Below are 22,041 nucleotides of genomic sequence, written 5' to 3'. Positions count from 1 at the left end.
GTGAGAAAGCTGCAGTGCTCAGATAAGCCTATCCCTGCAAATGAGTTCTGCCAGCCTGGATTACAGCTAAATTTATGCAGCTTTCCTTATCCTTTCACAAGCTTCCTCTGAAGTGGCATAATTAACTTGCGCACATAAAATGTGCACATTTTCTGCATGGTGGTAACCATTCCTCATTTTACGGCTTTGATTTTTTTGACCCTATTGAAAAAAATATTTTGTTTAATCTTTCGCTTTTTACTCAAGTTTACTGTAGAGATCTAGCATTGTATTGACAGGATGAGACATCAAATACTTCAGTATTATTCGTTTTTACTTGTCTAAATCTGTGTCGTCATAGATGTCTGTATATGGTAAATAAACAAACATAGCCAACATAAATATGGTTACAATGTGCAGTAAATGTTTTTTGCAGGTGTAACCGGCAGAGGGAACCATAAAAAATAGATAATCTGCTGAAGTATCATTCATGTGTTGTGTTTCCAGTCAAAGAAAAAAAAATAGACACCATTGATGATGGTGATGTATTGCTCAGTGTACACATACACATACACAAACATGTAAAGATGTGTTTGCACGGACACATGTACACATTCACCAACAGACACACATTAACCCTCACATGCACGCATGCACACAGCAACAGCTCCATAATGTCCAGCACAGGCTATGCAAAGAGAGAGGAGAGGAAGAGGAAGCTTTGAATCTTCAAAGCGAATGCGACTAAGATGCAAATATGGTAAGCCCCACTTGAGGACAGGAGGAGATGTTCTACTATAACATAGCCTCTCTCTCTCTCTCTTTCTCTCTCACTCTCTCGCGGTCTCTCGCACACTCTCTCTCTCGCTCTCTCTCTCCACAACTACCCAGCATGCCCTGGGCTACTCTGTTTATCTGGGTTCGCTCCAAACGGCCAGCGGAACACTCCATCAGCAGGAAGCTACTCTCTCTCTCTCTCTTCTGCTCTCTTTTCCTCTCTCACTCTGCAATTCTTTTCCCTCTCTTTCTGCCTCTTTTTTCTATCTATTTCCTTCTTTTTTTTTCTGTCTATCTCTCTCACTGTGTTTGTCTCTACTCTCTCTCTCTCTCTCTCTCTCTCTCTCTCTCTCTCTCTTTCTATTTCTATTTCTCTCTGTCGATCTGTCTCTCCAGCTCTCTACCCTTTCCCTCTCTCTCCTTCTCCCCATCCCTTTCTCTCACTACCTCGCTCCCCTCTTCTGTCCCCTCTTCTCTTTCATTACCAAACCCTCACTCTCTCCTCAAGTCAACAAGTTTAGTTTCAGGGCAGAACTGCTTGATTACTGTTTATCCTGCTGAGAACCAACCGCAGAGAGATCCCTCTCTCTCCTTCTCCCAAGCTTCTCTCTCTCTCTCTCTCTCTCTCTCTCTCTCTCTCTCTCTCTCTCTCTCTCTCTCTCTCTCTCTCTCTCTCTCTCTCTCTCTCTCTCTCTCTCTCTCTCTCTCTTGCTTTAGTTTCTGACTTGAGGGTTGATCTATCCTGCTGAGCTTTGCCCTGTGTGTCTTAATAATCCAATTAATATAATCAATGTTATGTACTTCTCATTCCCAGTGCTCAGTTCAACACATCAACACCTCCTAGGGAGGTTTCTCTAACACAATAAGGCTGCGGCGAGCATCAGTCTGAAGATGAAAACTGTGAACATGATGCAATTTGGTATTTTGCCTCTAATCCAATGTATTTTATTATTGCTGTCCAGTAGTTGTATGAACTAGCATTAGGAAGTGACACCTTCTGGTATTCCTCTTGAGACTGAAACAGGAAGGTAAATCTTCCTGATCTGCTCTGTCAGAACTCAGCCGGTCTGCCGACAGATAAAAGAACAGCACAGCGCTGTTTATCATGATGACAATCCCAACACCAATCTTAATTTAATAAGCAAAAACGAATTAGGTGATTTAGAAGAGAGAATGCTAATTATGTTCAAAGTGTGGGGTATAGATAAATTAGTTCCGCTTTATGAAAAGTCCCTTTTGATTTTTCATAAAGCATTTTGAGGCTAAATTAGTTTTGGAACTTACAAAGGCGGAAATGTGCCAGGCACTCTGCGTTGGTTCGTTCTGTGTGTGTTTCCTATTTTGTGTGTCTGTTATCTTGGACCTCCTTCTGGCTGAGCCTCTCGCCATCGAAGTCATCACCTCGGAGAGAGAGCTGAACTAAAGTCAGCTAGCCTAGCGCCACACCACACAAGGTGTGCATTCCAAATGGCACCCTATTCACTTTATAGTGCACTACTATTCACAGGTCTCTGGTAAAACAAAATGGTGCACTATAAAGGTAATAGGGTTCCATTTGGGAAGCAACACGGGGTCGGGGAAGATCAGAATAAAAAACATGGAGAGAAAAGAAAGCAAAATGATCAATTATGTGGTAGAAGAAATGAACAAATACACACTTTTGGTCTTAGGATTGTTGGCGTATTAAACTGAAGCGAGCATGCTGTTATCTATCTTATCCTTACACCTTTGATGGACCCATGCTGTGTTAAATTATGCAAACTTTTTAACGACCTTCTTCGGCTTTAATTGGGACACGTAGCTTCTTGGCTAGCTCTTCAAATATAGTGTTAACCAAACCGAACAATTTAACTGGACGTAAATACAAATATGTATTAATAAGTTTTTCAATACTGATTAATACTCAACAATACTGTGATGCTAAGGATGTAAAATATAAATTTGACAAATTTAAGCTATCATGATCCTGTTGTGTTTGTAAAATAAGGGTTGGTACCTTCAATCTATCGCTATAGGATTGTTTGATCCAATCACATAGGGAAACAAGAAAATAATCAGGAATTCACATGGAACGCAAACATTTCCTGGAACATTGTTGATGCAATCTGATTGCATCAACAATGATGTGACAATCTGTTTGGGGTGAAGGACCGTGATATGCTGTTTGACAGAGTGAACAATCAATTAGTTTGGGCTGTGTTGATTTGATGAACTAGAAGAGATGGCATGAGGGCTTTCTTTGAGAATGAGCACTATAGGCCTGACGCACCAAGCATAAAACAATTCAGCAGCATGCAGATGTAACCGGTAATAGGGTTTTCCCCCAGCCCTTATACATGTAGATGGAACACTGGTATTACTGATTCTAGGACAGTACAGATTTGAATGGCAGTGGCATGTCATTCAGATTTCCATGGGTGTCCAGTCCACCAGAGAATCCTTTCATAGTTTTTTTAAGTAATGCATTCTGAAAGACGAGTCTGGCTACACAACTTAAATAGAATAGGCAAAACTCTACAGTAACTATTAGTAAGTATATTGGAGGCATGTGTTGCATCTCTCTTCCTCAGAGAGAATCATCGTTACTGCATATTGGCCATGGACCACAGGGAGTTTGATATGATCGGGGCTTAGGCAGACAAAAGGACCCCCCACTGAGTGGCCTTTTCCTCTGTTTTAGCTGGAGCAGACATTCGCAAAATTGATTTGGATGATTCTGAAACTCGATGGCATATACAAGAAATACTCATCAAACGAGAGTCAAACCCTAAGATGTCTTTATAATATGATTGCGTTTTTGTAGCATTTTATTTCTTCATCCTATGTAATAAAATCTGACCAAAAATAAAGCCTAGGAAAAGGATAGATCAAAGAGAGGCCAGCGGAGCAATTAGGTAAGGGTAAAACTATATTGTGTGAGAGACAATTCTAACAGTGGAGTGTTACAGTAGAGTTCATTATCTGGCTACCCTCAGTCACAGGCATAGAAATAAGAATGATTATGAAACTGGTTGTTTGGATCCTGGATGCTGATTGGACAAGCAGCGTTCCAAGCCGTGCTATATTGACCTTCACAGGCACACTATGCCTGTTAACTTCCATCTGAAAATTATCACTGCGCCTCATAAGAATATCATGTTCATGTTGATGTCCGAATCATCTCTTGTATTTATCTCAACTCGCACATAATTTCCCCTTGCTTCCAGACCAGTAGTGGTGCGTATGTAAAATCACTGGGGAAGCCAAGCCAGAAAAAAGCCATATTACAACCAATGTTTCGTGATAATTGCGTTGTTCGCTCTATAACCTGTTAGTTTATATGACTTGCGACCGGGATATATAGGCCTAAGTCCGAGACAATAAGAAGACACAGTGGCAGAATATATTCAACCACACCTTTGTTTCATCACAAAACCGGAGAGCAACATCTGTCCAGTGGAGTCCACAAAGCATATTGCATGTAACAAACAGTTACATGACCTACAGCATGGTCAATCAAGTTAATGTTTCCAACATTTTCAAACTACTAAACAACTATTGATTTAGAACCACGGAGAGTTAGCGCAAGTCGCAAAGAAAAAAGGAGCAGCCTCCACTATTCCAGCACCATTTCAACATCATCAAATCACCTATACTTAGTCTAATACAGTGACCACTAAAAGAGCCCAAAAACAATTTAGTGCAATCAACGTAAGCTAAATATGTGGCTGACCATTTTATTTTATTTTTATTTCACCTTTATTTAACCAGGTAAACCAGTTGAGAACAGGTTCTCATTTACAACTGCGACCTGGCCAAGATAAAGCAAAGCAGTGCAATAAAAACAACACAGAGTTACATATGGGGTAAAAAAACATAAAGTCAAAAATACAACAGAAAATATATATACAGTGTGTGCAAATGTAGCAAGTTATGGAGGTAAGGCAATAAATAGGCTATAGTGCAGAATAATTACAATAGTATTAACACTGGAATGCTAGATGTGCAAGAGATTATGTGCAAATAGAGATACTGGGGTGCAAAAGAGCAAAATAAATAACAATATAGGGATGAGGTAGTTGGGTGGGCTAATTTCAGATGGGCTGTGTACAGGTGCAGTGATCGGTAAGGTGCTCTGACAACTGATGCTTAAAGTTATTGAGGGAGATAAGAGTCTCCAGCTTCAGAGATTTTTGCAATTCGTTCCAGTCATTGGCAGCAGAGAACTGGAAGGAATGGCGGCCAAAGGAGGTGTTGGCTTTGGGAATGACCAGTGAGATATACCTGCTGGAGCGCAGACTACGGGTGGGTGCTGCTATGGTGACCAATGAGCTAAGATAAGGCGGGGATTTGCCTAGCAGTGATTTATAGATGGCCTGGAGCCAGTGGGTTTGACGACGAACATGTAGTGAGGACCAGCCAACAAGAGCGTACAGGTCACAGTGGTGGGTAGTGTATGGGGCTTTGGAGACAAAACGGATGGCACTGTGATAGACTACATCCAATTTGCTGAGTAGAGTGTTGGAGGCTATTTTGTAAATGACATCGCCGAAGTCAAGGATCGGTAGGATAGTCAGTTTTACGAGGGCATGTTTGGCAGCATGAGTGAAGGAGGCTTTGTTGCGAAATAGGAAGCCGATTCTAGATTTAACTTTGGATTGGAGATTCTTTATGTGAGTCTGGAAGTTGAGTTTACAGTCTAACCAGACACCTAGGTATTTGTAGTTGTCCACATACTCTAGGTCAGACCCGTCGAGAGTGGTGATTCTAGTCGGGTGGGCGGGTGCCAGCAGCGTTCGATTGAAAAGCATGCATTTAGTTTTACTAGTGTTTAAGAGCAGTTGGAGGCTACTGAAGGATTGTTGTATGGCATTGAAGCTCGTTTGGAGGTTTGTTAACACAGTGTCCAATGAAGGGCCAGATGTATACAAAATGGTGTCGTCTGCGTAGAGGTGGATCTGAGAGTCACCAGCAGCAAGAGCGACATCATTGATGTACACGGAGAAAAGTGTCGGCCCAAGAATTGAACCCTGTGGCACCCCCATAGAGACTGCCATAGGTCCAGACAACAGGCCCTCCGATTTGACACACTGAACTCTATCTGAGAAGTAGTTGCTGAACCAGGCGAGGCAGTCATTTGAGAAACCAAGGCTATTTAGTCTGCCAATAAGAATGCGGTGGTTGACAGAGTCGAAAGCCTTGGCCAGGTCGATGAAGACGGCTGCACAGTACTGTCTATTATCAATCGCGGTTATAATATCGTTTATGACCTTGAGCGTGGCTGAAGTGCACCCGTGACCAGCTCGGAAACCGGATTGCATAGCGGAGAAGGTACGGTGGTATTCGAAATGGTCGGTGATCTGTTTGTTAACTTGGCTTTCAAATACTTTCGAAAGGCAGGGCAGGATGGATATAGGTCTGTAGCAGTTTGGATCTAGAGTGTCACCCCCTTTGAAGAGGGGGATGACCGCGGCAGCTTTCCAATCTCTGGGGATCTCAGACGTTATGAAAGAGAGGTTGAACAGACTAGTAATAGGGACCTACTTGTGTAAAGCTGCTTTCTTAGCGAGTACCATTTCCTCCCAATTCGGTGCTTTCTTAACGAGTACCACATCCACCCGATTCGGCAACTATGCAAAAATAATTAAGGACTGGGTTGCGTCTGTAGCAACATGACCAAATGAACGAACAGATTTTATTCAGGACTAAATCTTCTGGTGGAAGAATTAAATTGTATTAATTTACTTAATAAAATAATGTTTTCATGAAAATATTTAATTCATTGTTATTTTAACATGTTGGTAACAGTTTTATACAGTTCATTCTGAAAGAATTCAGTCCCCTTCCCTTTTTTCACATTTTGTTATGGTACAGCCTTATTCTAAAATTGATTAAATAAATGTTTTCCCTCATCAATCTACACACAATACCCCATAATGACAAAGCGAAAACAGGTTTTTAGAAATGTTTGCAGATTTATTAGAAATAAAAAACAGATACCTTATTTACATACAGTTGAAGTCGGAAGTTTACATACACTTAGGTAGAGTCATTAAAACTCATTTTTCAACCACTCCACACATTTCTTGTTAACAAACTATAGTTTTGGCAAGTCGGTGAGGACGTCTACTTTGTGCATGACACAAGTCATTTTTCCAACAATTGTTTATAGACAGATTATTTCACTTATAATTCACTGTATCACAATTCCAGCGGGTCAGAAGTTTACATACAATAAGTTGACTGAGCCTTTAAACAGCTTGGGAAATTCCAGAAAATGATGTCATGGCTTTAGAAGCTTCTGATAGGCTAATTGACATCATTTGAGTCATTTGGAGGTGTAGCTGTGGATATATTTCAAGGCCTACCTTCAAACACAGTGCCTCTTTGCTTGACATCATGGGAAAATCATAAGAAATCAGCCAAGACCTCAGAAAAAATATTGTAGACCTCCACAAGTCTGGTTCATCCTTGGGAGCAATTTCCAAACGCCTGAAGGTACCACGTTCATCTGTACAAACAATAGTATGCAAGTATAAACACCATGGGACCACGCATCTGTCATACCGCTCAGGAAGGAGACGCGTTCTGTCTCCTAGAGATTAACGTACTTTGGTGCGAAAAGTGCAAATCAATCCCAGAACAACAGCAAAGGACCTTGTGAAGATGCTGGAGGAAACAGGTACAAAGGTATCTATATCCACAGTAAAACGAGTCCTATGTCGACATAACCTGAAAGGCCACTCAGCAAGGAAAAAGCCACTGCTCCAAAACCGCCATAAAAAAGCCAGACTACGGTTTGCAACTGCACATGGGGACAAAGATCGTACTTTTCGGAGAAATCTCCTCTGGTCTGATGAAACAAAAATAGAACTGTTTGGCCATAATGACCTCGTTATGTTTGGAGGAAAAATGGGGTTTGCTTGCAAGACGAAGAACACCATCCAAAACGTGAAGCACGGGCGTGGCAGCATCATGCTGTGGGGGTGCTTTGCTGCAGGAGGGACTGTGCTCTTCACAAAATAGATGGCATCATGAGGAAGGAAAATTATGTGGATATATTTAAGCAGCATCTCAAGAGCAGCATCAGTCAGGAAGTTAAAGCTTGGTCGCAAATGGGTCTTCCAAATGGACAATGACCCCAAGCATACTTCCAAAGTTGTGGCAAAATGACTTAAGGACAACAAAGTCAAGTCAAGGTATTGGAGTGGCCATCACAAAGCCCTGACCTCAATCCTATAGAAAATGTGTGGGCAGAACTGAAAAAGTGTGTGCGAGCAAGGAGGCCTACAAACCTGACTCAGTTGCATCAGCTCTGTCAGGAGGAATGGGCCAAAATTCACCCAACTTATTGTGGGAAGCTTGTGGAAGGCTACCCGAAACGTTTGACCCAAGTTAAACAATTTAAAGGCAATGCTACCAAATACTAATTGAGTGTATGTAAACTTCTGACCCACTGGGAATGTGATGAAAGAAATAAAAGCAGAAAATAAATCATTCTCTGTACTATTATTCTGACATTTCACATTCTTAAAATAAGGTGGTGATCCTAACTGACCTAAGACAGGGATTTTTTGCTAGGATTAAATGTCAGGAATCGTGAAAAACTGAGTTTAAATATATTTGGCTAAGGTGTATGTAAACTTCCGTCTTCAACTGTACGTCCACGGTCTTGGCTAAATGACTCTATCATGACACTGTCTCTAATGTCATTACTAAGGAATTCCTACTTAGCGGTGTGTTGCTTAGAGCACTATTGTTGGCGCTTGCTACAGACCCCCTCAGCCCCCAGTTGTGCCCTGGACACCATATGTGAATTGCTTGCCCCCCATCTATCCTCAGAGTTCGTACTGCTTGGTGACCTAAATTGGGATATGCTTAACACCCCGGCCGTCCTACAATCTAAACTAGATGCCCTCAATCTCACACAAATTATCAAGGAACCTACCAGGTACAACCCTAAATCCGTAAACATGGGCACCCTCATAGATATCATCCTGACTAATTTGCCCTCTAAATACACCTCCGCTGTCTTCAACCAGGATCTCAGTGATCACTGCCTCATTGCCTGCGTCCGTAATGGGTCTGCGGTCAAATGACCACCCCTCATCACTGTCAAACACTCCCTAAAACACTTCAGCAAGCAGGCCTTTCTAATTGACCTGGCCCGGGTATCCTGGATGGATATTGACCTCATTCCCTCAGTAGCGGATACCTGGATGTTCCTCAAAAGTGCTTTCCTCTCCATCTTAAATAAGCATGCCCCATTCAAAAAATTCAGAACTAAGAACAGATATAGCCCCTGGTTCACCCCAGACTTGACTGCCCTTGACCAGCACAAAAACATCCTGTGGCGTACTGCATTAGCATCGAACAGCACCCGCGATATGCTACTTTTCAGGGAAGTCAGGAACAGATATAAACAATCAGTTAGGAAAGCAAAGGCTAGCTTTTTCAAACAGAAATGTGCATCCTGTAGCACTAACTCCAAAAAGTTTTGGGACACTGTAAAGTCCATGGAGAATAAGAGTACCTCCTCCCAGCTACCCACTGCACTGAGGCTAGGAAACACTGTCACCACCGATAAATCTACAATAATCGAGAATTTCAAAATGCATGTTGCTATGGCTGGCCATGCTTTCCAACTGGCTACCCCTACCCCGGCCACCAGCTCTGCACCCTCCACTGCATCTTGCCCATGCCCCCAAACCCCCCCCCCCCCCCGCTTCTCCTTCACCCAAACTCAGATAGCTGATGTCCTGAAAGAGCTGCAAAATCTGGACCCCTACAAATCAGCTGGGCTAGACAATCTGGCCCTTTCTTTCTAAAATTAGCCGCCAAAATTGTCGCAACCCCTATTACTAGCCTGTTCAACCTCTCTTTCGTATCGTCTGAGATCCCCAGAGATTGGAAAGAGTGTCACTAGAGTGTCACCCCCTCTTCAAAGGGGGTGACACTCTAGATCCAAACTGTTACAGACCTATATCCATCCTGCCCTGCCTTTCGAAAGTATTTGAAAGCCAAGTTAACAAACAGATCACCGACCATTTCGAATCCCACCGTACCTTCTCCGCTATGCAATCTGGTTTCCGAGCTGGTCATGGGTGCACCTCAGCCATGCTCAAGGTCCCAAACGATATAATAACCGCGATCGATAAAAGACAGTACTGTGCAGCCGTCTTCATTCACCTGGCCAAGGCTTTTGACTCTGTCAATCACCGCATTCTTATTGGCAGACTAAATAGCCTTGGTTTCTCAAATGACTGCCTCGCCTGGTTGGTCAACTACTTCTCAGATAGAGTTCAATGTGTCAAATCAGAGGGCCTGTTGTCTGGACCTCTGGCAGTCTCTATGGGGGTGCCACAGGGTTCAATTCTTGGGCCGACTCTATTCTCTGTGTATATCAATGATGTCGGTCTTGCGGCTGGTGACTCTCTGATCCACCTCTACTCAGACGACACCATTTTGTATACATCTGGCCCTTCATTGGACACTGTGTTAACAAACCTCCAAACGAGCTTCAATGCCATACAACACTCCTTCCGTGGCCTCCAACTGCTCTTAAAGGCTAGTAAAACTAAATGCATGCTCTTCAACCGAACGCTGCTTGCACCCGCCCACCCGACTAGAATCACTACTGTCGGCAGGTCTGACTTAGAATATGTGGACAACTACAAATACCTAGGTGTCTGGTTAGACCGTAAACTCTCCTTCCAGACTCACATTAAGCATCTCCAATCCAAAATTAAATCTAGAATCGGCTTCCTATTTCACAACAAAGCCTCCTTCACTAAACATGCCCTCATAAAACTGACTATCCTACCGATCCTTGACTTCGGCGATGTCATTTACAAAATAGCCTCCAACACTCTACTCAGCAAATTGGATGTAGTCTATCACAGTGCCATCCGTTTTGTCACCAAAGCCCCATATACTACCCACCATTGTGACCTGTACGGTCTCGTTGGCTGGCCCTCACTACATATTCGTTGCCAAACCCACTGGCTCCAGGTCATCTATAAATCACTTCTAGGCAAATCCCCGCCTTATCTTAGATCATTGGTCACCATAGCAACACCCACCCGTATTATGCGTTCCAGCAAGTATATCTCACTGGTCATCCCCAAAGCCAACACCTCCTTTGGCCGCCATTCCTTCCAGTTCTCTGCTGCAAATGACTGGAACGAACTGCAAAAATCTCTGAAGCTGGAGACACTTATCTCCCTCACTAACTTTAAGCATCAGTTGTCAGAGCAGCTTACCGATCACTGCACCTGTATACAGCCCATCTGTAATTAGCCCACCCAACGACCTCATCCCCATATTGTTATTTACATTGTTATATATTTTGCTCATTTGCACCCCAGTATCTGTCATAGGGTGCTGAAGGTGGGTGTGGTGTATGAATCAGGCGCAGGACGCAGAGGCTCAGTCCAAAGGCTTTAGTGCAATATTCACAAAAGACAAAAGCACAAAAAGCCCGAAGGCGAATACACGGCGCACACAGGCGACAAAACAAACGGCGCACAAACATGTGCAAAATAACCTCTCCAAAACACTGGAGGGAAATAGTAGCTCCAACACGAAACAGAAGCGCAATCACACACAAAAACAAGCACACACAACGAGAACTAAATAGGACACTAACGAGGACTAACAAGACACAGGTGTACAACATCCAGACAAAACCAAACGAACATGAAACATAGATCGGTGGCAGCTAGTACTCCGGGGACGACGACCGCCGAAGCCTGCCCGAACCAGGAGGAGGAGCAGCCTCGGCCGAAACCGTGACAGTACCCCCCCTTGACGCGCGGCTCCAGCCGTGCGCCGACCCCGGCCTCGGGGACGACCAGGAGGACGCGGAGCAGGGCGCGCGGGATGGTCCCGGTGGAACTCCGACAGGAGAGATGGGTCTAGGATGTCCCTCCGCGGCACCCAGCACCGCTCCTCCGGGCCGTACCCCTCCCACTCCACGAGATACTGGAGACCCCCCATCCGGCGTCTAGAGTCCAAGATGGACCGAACGGTGTACGCCGGAGCCCCCTCGATGTCCAGTGGGGGCGGAGGAGTCTCCCCTATCTCATTGTCCTGGAGTGGACCAGCTACCACCGGCCTGAGAAGAGACACATGGAACGAGGGGTTAATATTCTTATACTCAACAGGTAGATGTAACCTATAACACACCTCGTTCAATCTTCTCAGGACTTTAAAGGGCCCCATAAACCGCCGACCCAGCTTCCGGCAGGGCAGGCGGAGGGGTAGGTTTCTGGTAGAGAGCCAGACTCGATCTCCAAGTGCGTACACCGGCCCCTCACTGCGGTGGAGATCGGCGCTCGCCTTGTGACGAAGGACGGCCCGCTGCAGGTGGACGTGGGCAGCGTTCCACGTCTCTTCCGAGCGCCTCATCCAATCATCCACCGCAGGGGCCTCGATCTGGCTCTGCTGCCAAGGTGCCAGAACCGGCTGGTAACCTAACACACATTGGAAGGGGGTTAGGTTGGTAGAGGAGTGGCGGAGAGAGTTCTGGGCCATCTCGGCCCAGGGAATGTACCGTGCCCACTCCTCCGGCCGGTCCTGGCAATACGACCTCAGAAACCTACCCACATCCTGGTTGACACGTTCTACCTGCCCGTTACTCTCCGGGTGGTACCCTGAGGTAAGGCTAACCGAGACCCCCAAACGCTCCATGAACGCTCTCCAAACACAGGAGGTAAACTGGGGGCCTCGATCAGACACTATATCCTCGGGTACCCCGTAATGCCGGAAGACGTGGGTAAATAGGGCCTCAGCGGTCTGTAGGGCAGTAGGAAGACCCGACATAGGGAGAAGACGACAGGCCTTAGAGAACCGGTCCACAACGACCAGGATGGTGGTATTCCCCTGAGAGAGGGGAAGGTCTGTCACAAAATCCACCGAGAGGTGGGACCATGGTCGTTGTGGAACGGGCAGGGGTTGTAACTTACCCCTGGGCAGATGTCGGGGCGCCTTACACTGGGCGCACACCGAGCAGGAGGAGACATAAACCCTCACATCCCTAGCCAAAGTGGGCCACCAGTATTTAGTGCTAAGGCAATGCACTGTCCGGCCGATACCCGGATGTCCAGAGGAGGGTGACGTGTGAGCCCAGTAAATGAGTCGATCCCGAATCTCGAGCGGAACGGTACTTCCGACCCTCAGGACACTGTGGAGGGCTGGGGTCGGTACGCAACGCTCGCTCGATTTCGGCATCGACCTCCCACACCACTGGTGCCACAAGGCAAGACTCCGGTAGTATGGGAGTGGGCTCAACGGACCTCTCCTCCGTGTCATACCGCCGGGACAGCGCATCCGCCTTACCATTCTGGGACCCAGGGATGTACGTGATTTTAAATACGAACCTGGTGAGAAACATACTCCATCGAGCCTGGCGAGGGTTCAGTCTCCTCGCTGCCCGGATGTACTCCAGGTTCCGATGGTCAGTCAAAATGAGGAAAGGGTGTTGAGCCCCCTCAAGCCAATGCCTCCACACCTTAAGGGCTTGAACTACAGCTAACAGCTCCCTGTCCCCAACGTCATAGTTACGCTCTGCCGGGCTGAGCTTCTTTGAGTAAAAAGCACAGGGGCGGAGTTTAGGTGGCGTGCCGGACCGTTGAGAGAGAACGGCCCCTATACCAGCCTCAGACGCGTCTACCTCAACCTGAAAGGGTAATGCGGGATCCGGATGCGCCAGCACCGGAGCCGAAGTAAACAGGTCCTTCAGTGTCCTAAAGGCCCTGTCCGCATCGGCTGACCACTGCAGGCGCACCGGACCCCCTTTCAGAAGGGACGTGATGGGAGCTGCCACCTGTCCAAAACCCCGGATAAACCTCCGGTAGTAATTCGCAAAGCCCAAAAATTGCTGCACCTCTTTTACAGTAGTTGGGGTTTGCCAATTACGCACAGCGGACACACGATCCACCTCCATTCTCACCCCTGACGCGGACAACCGATAACCCAAAAAGGAGACCGACTCCTGGAAAAACAGAAATTTCTCTGCCTTGACATATAGGTCGTGCTCCAACAGCCTCCTCAACACACGATGCACCAGGGTTATATGCTCGGCTCGGGTAGACGAGTACACCAGAATGTCATCAATGTACACGACCACCCCTTGTCCCTGCATATCCCGGAAAATGTAATCTACGAAGGATTGGAAGACTGATGGAGCATTCATCAACCCATATGGCATGACGAGATATTCGAAATGACCTGACGTGGTACTAAACGCTGTCTTCCATTCGTCACCCTCCCTAATGCGCACCAAGTTATACGCGCTCCTGAGATCCAGTTTTGTGAAAAACCGCGCTCCATGCAATGACTCCGTCATGGTCGCAATCAGAGGGTGTGGATAACTGTATTTCACAGTAATCTGATTGAGACCACGGTAATCAATGCACGGGCGCAACCCTCCATCTTTATTTTTCACAAAAAAGAAGCTCGAGGAGGCGGGAGAAGTGGAGGGCCGAATGTATCCCTGTCTCAAAGATTCGGCTATGTAAGTCTCCATAGCTTTTCTCTCCTCTTGAGACAAAGGATACACATGGCTCCGTGGGAGCGCTGCTCCTGCCTGGAGATCAATCGCACAATCCCCCTGTCTATGAGGAGGCAACTGCGTCGCCCTAGTTTTGCTAAACACGAGAGCTAAATCCCCATATTCAGGCGGAATGTGCAGTGCGGGCACTTGGTTTGGATTTTCCACCGAAGTCGCCCCCACGGAAACACCCAGACATCGCCCCTCGCACTGAGCAGACCACCCATCGAGAGCCCTCTGTTGCCACGAAATAGCAGGGTTATGGGTGCTTAACCAGGGAATCCCTAGCACCACTGGGTACGCAGGAGAGTCGATCAGATACAGCTGTATAGTCTCCTCATGACCCCCCTGCGCACACATCCGAAGTGGCGCTGTGATCTCCCTGATCAACCCCAACCCCAACGGGCGGCTATCTAAGGCATGAACGGGAAAAGGTTTGTCAACAGGTAGGAGAGGGATCCCTAACTCTAAACAAAACTTCCGATCAACAAAATTCCCAGCTGCGCCTGAATCTACTAGCGCCTTATGCTGGGAATGAGGTGCAACCTGTGGAAAACCAACAGGTATACAAAAGTGCGCAACAGAAAGCTCTGGGTAAGTGGGACGTCTACTCACCTGGGAGGCCCCCCCAGCACCTGGCCGCAGTGTGCCCTCCACGACCGCACTTGGTGCAGGAGACAGGCCCCCTCGGGCTCCTCCTCCTCCGTTCTCTAGCGCCGGCACCCCCGAGCTCCATAGGGCTCGGCTCGGAGATGCCGGAGGGCGGGATGGACGGACTCCCCTCGGGACGTCCACGGGTGGCCAGCAGGGTGTCCAGACGGATGGACATATCGACCAACTGGTCGAAGGTAAGATGGGTATCCCTGCAGGCCAACTCACGTTGAACGTCCTCTCGTAGGCTACATCGAAAATGGTCGATGAGAGCCCGTTCATTCCACCCTGCATCCGCCGCTAGAGTCCGGTACTCTAGAGCGAACGCCTGAGCGCTCCTCCTCCCCTGTCTCAAATGGACTAGACGCTCCCCCGCCGCTTTGCCCTCCGGTGGATGGTCGAACACGGCCTTGAAGAGGCGGGAGAACTCGGCGTAGGTGATGGTGTTGGCGTCCATCTTCCTCCACTCGGCGTTAGCCCACTCCAACGCATTGCCCGTGAGACAGGAGATGAGGGCGGAAACGCTCTCGTGTCCCGAGGGCACCGGGTGTACAGTGGCCAGGTAGAGCTCCACCTGCAGGAGGAACCCCTGACACCCGGCAGCTGTTCCGTCATACGCCCTCGGGAGCGAGAGCCGAATCCCCCTGGGTTCCGAACCTGGGACTGGTGGACCGACCGATGGGGTGGACAGGGTAGGTGGAGGTGTGGGTACCCTGCTGGCCTCCCATCGGTGCAAGGTGTTGATTACGTCCTGTAGAGCGGTCTCCAGTTGTCTTATCTGGCCATCTTGCCCACGGATATGCTCCTCGAGCGACACAGGCGTCACTGCCGATCCTGCTGATTCCATTATGGTGTGTGATTCTGTCATAGGGTGCTGAAGGTGGGTGTGGTGTATGAATCAGGCACAGGACGCAGAGGCTCAGTCCAAAGGCTTTAGTGCAATATTCACAAAAGACAAAAGCACAAAAAGCCCGAAGGCGAATACACGGCGCACACAGGCGACAAAACAAACGGCGCACAAACATGTGCAAAATAACCTCTCCAAAACACTGGAGGGAAATAGTAGCTCCAACACGAAACAGAAGCGCAATCACACACAACGACAAGCACACACAACGAGAACTAAATAGGACACTAACGAGGACTAACAAGACACAGGTGTATAACATCCAGACAAAACCAAACGAACATGAAACATAGATCGGTGGCAGCTAGTACTCCGGGGACGACGACCGCCGAAGCCTGCCCGAACCAGGAGGAGGAGCAGCCTCGGCCGAAACCGTGACAGTATCTCTATTTGCACATCATCTTCTGCACATCTATCACTCCAGTGTTAATACTAAATTGTAATTATTTTGCACTATGGCCTATTTATTGCCTTACCTCCATAACTTACTACCTTTGCACACACTGTATATAGATTTTCTATTGTGTTATTGACTGTATATTTTGTTTACTCCATATGTAACTCTGTGTTGTTGTTTTTATCGCACTGCTTTGCATTTTTCTTGGCCAGGTCGCAGTTGTAAATGAGAACTTGTTCTCAAATGGCTTACCTGGTTAAATAAAAGTGAAAAATAAATAAAAAATCCTAAAATGATAACTACATGATAAGTCTACAGCTGTAAGGCACTAGCTTCAGACAGTCTACAGGGATGACCTATGGACCTCTGGGGAGAAACTGGTGATTTAATGTAGCTGTAGAGTCAAAGGGCTTCAAGGTAAATGTTAAACTTTACCAAGGCTGGTATTTTGCTTGCACCCTTAAGTGATCCTAGCATAAATCGTCATTAAATGTTCTGATGTACTTGTGCATTTATGCTTACATCAGCGCACATGCCAAGGGAAGGAAAACCAAGTATCCTGGTAGGCTGCAACCTGTTCAGAATGAGTCTGACGTCATCAGATAATTTCCAAGTCAATGACGTGTGTCAGTAAGAATCTGTGCCGACCTCAAGCTATATGCCAAGCTATATGCCTATAGTGGTTTTACTACAAGTCAATGTGTCTTACACCATTGTAGTGGGGATAGGTATGAAGGAGTCTATTTCATAGCTATGTTATCCACGGAGGAGCTAACCTCACGACGGAAGTACTCTATAAGCACTGAACCAGTCGTACGCGGTGTGATCATGGTTCATGACTTCTAATAACTTCCCTCCTGAATGGAGGGTTCTATTTATTAGTGGCATGTGTGTTAACCATCAGAACAGTGTCTTAGAAGATTCCCTTCCACGTGTTGCAACCTGAGTGACTACAACCTTCTCTGTCTCTGTTGTCAAGGGCAATTGGACTTGTTAGGTCTCTAACCTTCTTACTGACTGTGGCTGGACTGACTGTTGCTGGCATTGTTACTGGTAGCCAAAGGGACCAGCTATCCTACAGATTTTTTTCCTAAATGTTATCCTACCGGAACACATGATTAGAGCATTTTACTAGTTCCATTGTAGTTGAGACTACACATGGCAAGGAACGATTATTGTTACCGTTCGTTTTCGGAGGTGGAAAGTCCACTGGACATTTTTACAACCAGTGTGGGACACCTGAACCCTGGCAAGACGGAGCTGCTCTTCCTCCCGGGGAAGGACTGCCCGTTCCATGATCTCGCCATCACGGTTGACAACTCCGTTGTGTCCTCCTCCCAGAGTGCGAAGAGCCTTGGCGTGACCCTGGACAACACCCTGTCGTTCTCCGCTAACATCAAGGCGGTGACCCGATCCTGCAGGTTCATGCTCTACAACATTCGGAGAGTACGACCCTGCCTTACACAGGAAGCGGCACAGGTCCTAATCCAGGCACTTGTCATCTCCCGTCTGGATTACTGCAACTCGCTGTTGGCTGGGCTCCCTGCCTGTGCCATTAAACCCCAACAACTCATCCAGAATGCCGCAGCCCGTCTGGTGTTCAACCTTCCCAAGTTCTCTCACGTCACCCCCCTCCTCCGCACACTCCACTGGCTTCCAGTTGAAGCTCGCATCCGTTACAAGACCATGGTGCTTGCCTATGGAGCAGTGAGGGGAACGGCACCTCCGTACCTTCAGGCTCTGATCAGTCCCTACACCCAGGCGAGGGCATTGCGTTCATCCACCTCTGGCCTGCTGGCTCCCCTTCCTCTGCGGAAGCATAGTTCCCGCTCAGCCCAGTCAAAGCTGTTCGCTGCTCTGGCACCCCAATGGTGGAACAAGCTCCCCCACGATGCCAGGACAGCGGAGTCACTCACCACCTTCCGGAGACATTTGAAACCCCACCTCTTTAAGGAACACCTGGGATAGGATAAAGTAATCCTTCTACCCCCCCCCCCCCCCCCCCAAAAAAAAAAAAAAAAAAAAAAAGTATAATTGTAAAGTGGTTATCCCACTGGCTATAGGGTGAATGCACCAATTTGTAGTCGCTCTGGATAAGAGCGTCTGCTAAATGACGTAAATGTTCCCTTGAGCAAGGCACTTAACCCTAATTGCTCCTGTAAGTCGCTCTGGATAAGAGCGTCTGCTAAATGACTAAAATGTAAAATGTAAATCTCAGATGTGTTCTAAGGTTATCTCCATCGAGGGGCTTGTCCGCTCCTCTCTGTTCTCGTGGGGAAGTCTCGGGACCCCCCCACCAGTGGTTGGTGTTGGTAACCGAGGCACAAATGAAAAGGTAGGACCCTTTGTATGAGATGTCGGCAGCCGCATAGTTTTTTTTTTTTTATGTAGGGGGTAGATAAGCTTTAATATTGCAGATAGATTGTAACTTCCATCGATGTAATTGTCTGCATCACTTCCAATCCCCCATATATTTGTTTTTTTCTCGCAAATATACACTACCAGTCAAAAGTTTGGACACACCTACTCATTCAAGGGTTTTTCTTTATTTTTACTATTTTGTAGAATAATAGTTAAGAAATCAAAACTATGAAATAACACATCAAATTATGTAGTAACCAAAAAAGTGTTAAACAAATCAAAATATATTTGAGATTTTAGATTCTTCAAAATAGCCACCCTTTGCCTTCATGACAGCTTTGTTTTTGTCATCCAACTTGGTCATTGTGTTCATTAACTGATCGTCTTTGGTCTGCAGCATTTGGACTAGAACATTATTGCTTTGAGTAACGTTAATCAAAACTGCATGCATGTTATCAAGTTGTGCGCTCCTTTTTGTAGATAACTCATCAGATTTATCAAGTTTTGTGTGGACTTCATCATATTTAGTTTTGGCTAAATCGAGTTGTTCCTGTAGAATACGATGTTGTTGAAGAGTTTGCTCGTTCGTCGTCATAAGTTTGTCATTACTTTTAATTGTTCCGTTTTCAAACGCAGTTCCACGGCTAGCAGTATTTTTCCCTTTTCTGATTTTGTCATTCGTTTCCCTGTTATTTCCACCTGTCCCTTCATGTCAACCGTTTCTTGCTCGTGCTTCTGCTGTGCACTGCGGTACTGGACTGATGTCAATCTCTGCTGGTGGTCATACATCAGGGCTAAACTGGAGAGAACCTTTACAAGGCCTGCGCCTAATGGAGGGCGTTTGTTGCAATTACTGCTGTTTTTTCGCTAATGGTATAGTTAGGGTTCATTTCGCTGCTGAGGTCAGCGATCAATCCTTTTAAGGGTGAGGGTTCACTAATTAGCGGGGGAATGGGGACCACCCCCTCTGATAGCTTGCACATTATTAAAAACAGACGTTTGGGTTTTGAGTTGTTGGAAGCTGCAAAACTATTTTAATCTATTTATAGACGTTAATGAATCATCCATACCGGATCAGTAATGTGGGAGTTTTACGTGAATTAATTTGCAAAGGCACATTTAACTGATTAATCAATGTTAATGATTAATCATACCTGTATAGGCTATCTGGGAATTAAACATTAATTAACCTGAAGGCGTCGCTGTATCTAGGTTAATGTGGAAAAGTTTAAAATGTCTCATTGGTTAGAACAAATTAATGGACCTTATCCAAATGATCAACCTGAAAAAGGTTTGTTTGGCAATTTAACTTCCTTGTTAAATTGAATGAGACAACGATATCCAATCAGTTGAGATATCATAAGTGTAACCAGTTGTTACAAATGTGAGAGCACGTTTTAACCTCACAGATTGCTTTTCTCCCAAAAATTACTGCCGATTCTTCACCACCAGGGGTCACTGATCGCAGAAAGCTGAAATCAAACGGGAGTCCCGAGGAGGCGGAACTTCCATCGCCCAAGACGCGGGATTTGGCAGTGAACAAAGGAAAATGTCTGCTCTCCCTTTGTTAGCTTAGCATCTAACGCAAGCTAGCCTGTCTTGTACCGGAATATTCACTTCCCAGCACACAGGGTCCCCTTCTGATAGGGAACGGGTTTACTAACGACATCTCACGTTCAACCCAATCGGCGTTTCTTGCTAGCAATGTTTTAAGAGTTACAATTTCCCGAATTAAACTCTAAAGGTCTTTACCTATCAATATGTATTAAACAGTCAATGTATTAATCATTGCCTCTTATCAGTTGTCATGATCCATTGTGGTCCTCTGTAGCTCAGCTGGTAGAGCATGGTGCTTGTAACGCCAAGGTAGTGGGTTCGATCCCTGGGACACCCATATACAAAAAAATGTATGCACGCATGACTGTAAGTCGCTTTGGATAAAAGCGTCTGCTAAATGGCATATTATTATTCTGAATTGTCACAGAATTCTTGGATCCACAAGAACCCCAGCTTTATTTATGATTTAGCACTACACAAATTGGCTTAATTATTTATTTACTAGCTAACTAAATAATAACAGAAAATACATACATACTTAATACATGAGAAAGAGTCCCCAGTGGACTAACAACACATGACCGCTTGGTTATCAAAAGAGGGAGGGGTAGATAGGGAGAGGGAGCGGGAGAGACAAAGAGTCAAACTTATCGTTGATACATTTGGAAGCTACCCTCGAAGTAATCATAATACTTTGCTCACGAACCATCACCCGTTTTGGAGTAAGAAACCAATGAATGTATTTACGTGTTTGCCGCTCATCTATCTCTGTTAACCCAAGCCCTCTTGGAAAGGAGGTTTTGGCTGGGTCTTCGCTCAGCTCACTTGTAAGACTCAGATTGTCCACCAGAGGTCACAATGTCCTTCTTCTTTGTTCTGGCTTGTAGTGGAGTGTACTCAGAGCAGATACTCTGTGATTGTCTGAGATGGGATTTTCTCCTTCCCACCTTGTGTCTTTAGTCAAAGTTCTAGATCACTTTACACACACAGCTGCAAACTGGCAATGTTCTGGTCTAGTGAGTTTATCTTCTTCACCTCGTTCTAACCATTTCAAATGTGTGGACTACGGTCTCCACGCTTTCTGGTCTTTCTGGTCTAACCATTTTAAGCCGTGTAGCCACAGCTCCACGCTTTCTGGTCTGATGGTATTTGTTACCAAGGATTTTTATGCATTCTGGTAAAAGGGGCATTCCTACTTGCTGACATGGTCTCTGAGCTCACTCGGGGCGTGTCTAGTCACCGTGCATAGCTTATATGAAAACCTATGATCTCGTTAGAAAACTAAAATCCCATTCCTATCTTAACAAAAATACTCTCGTAATTCTCCATATTGTATACACAACATATTGGATGTAAACTTGACAGATAAATGTGTATACTTTCCAAATTACAGTATTTTCTTTATATATATTTTTTTGACATCACAAAATAATTAACAATATGATTAGTCTTTAGATCCCCACTGACCATTCCCCACATTCTGATGTTGGAAATATTGATCCAGTGTTCACTTTTTGGACGTAAAAGTTTTGGCGGCAAAAGTATTCTGGAGACAAAGCACATTCCTCTACCAACACTGAAGAGCAAGGGAGAGATTCCCCTCCTGCCTAATTTACAACCAAGTGTTAAAGTGTCAAAAACGGCCCAGCCCCCCTCCCCTCTTCTGTGGGTGAGAGGGTCTGGTTGTTGTCCGCCATTTGCCTAGTTGATCTGAGGCCTTTGATCCTCACCCAGGAGAGTCATGACAGGCCTTTATGGTAGAGTCCCAGACAGAAGCCAGTCCTCAGTAAAAGGCACATGACAGCCCGCTTGGAGTTTGCCAAAAGGCACCTAAAGGACTCTCAGACCATGAGAAACAAGATTCTATGGTCTGATGAAACC

This window comes from Coregonus lavaretus (assembly GCF_964263955.1).
Source record: "Coregonus lavaretus genome assembly, chromosome: 7".
NCBI lineage: Eukaryota > Metazoa > Chordata > Actinopteri > Salmoniformes > Salmonidae > Coregonus > Coregonus lavaretus.
This window is presented reverse-complemented; position numbering follows the sequence as displayed.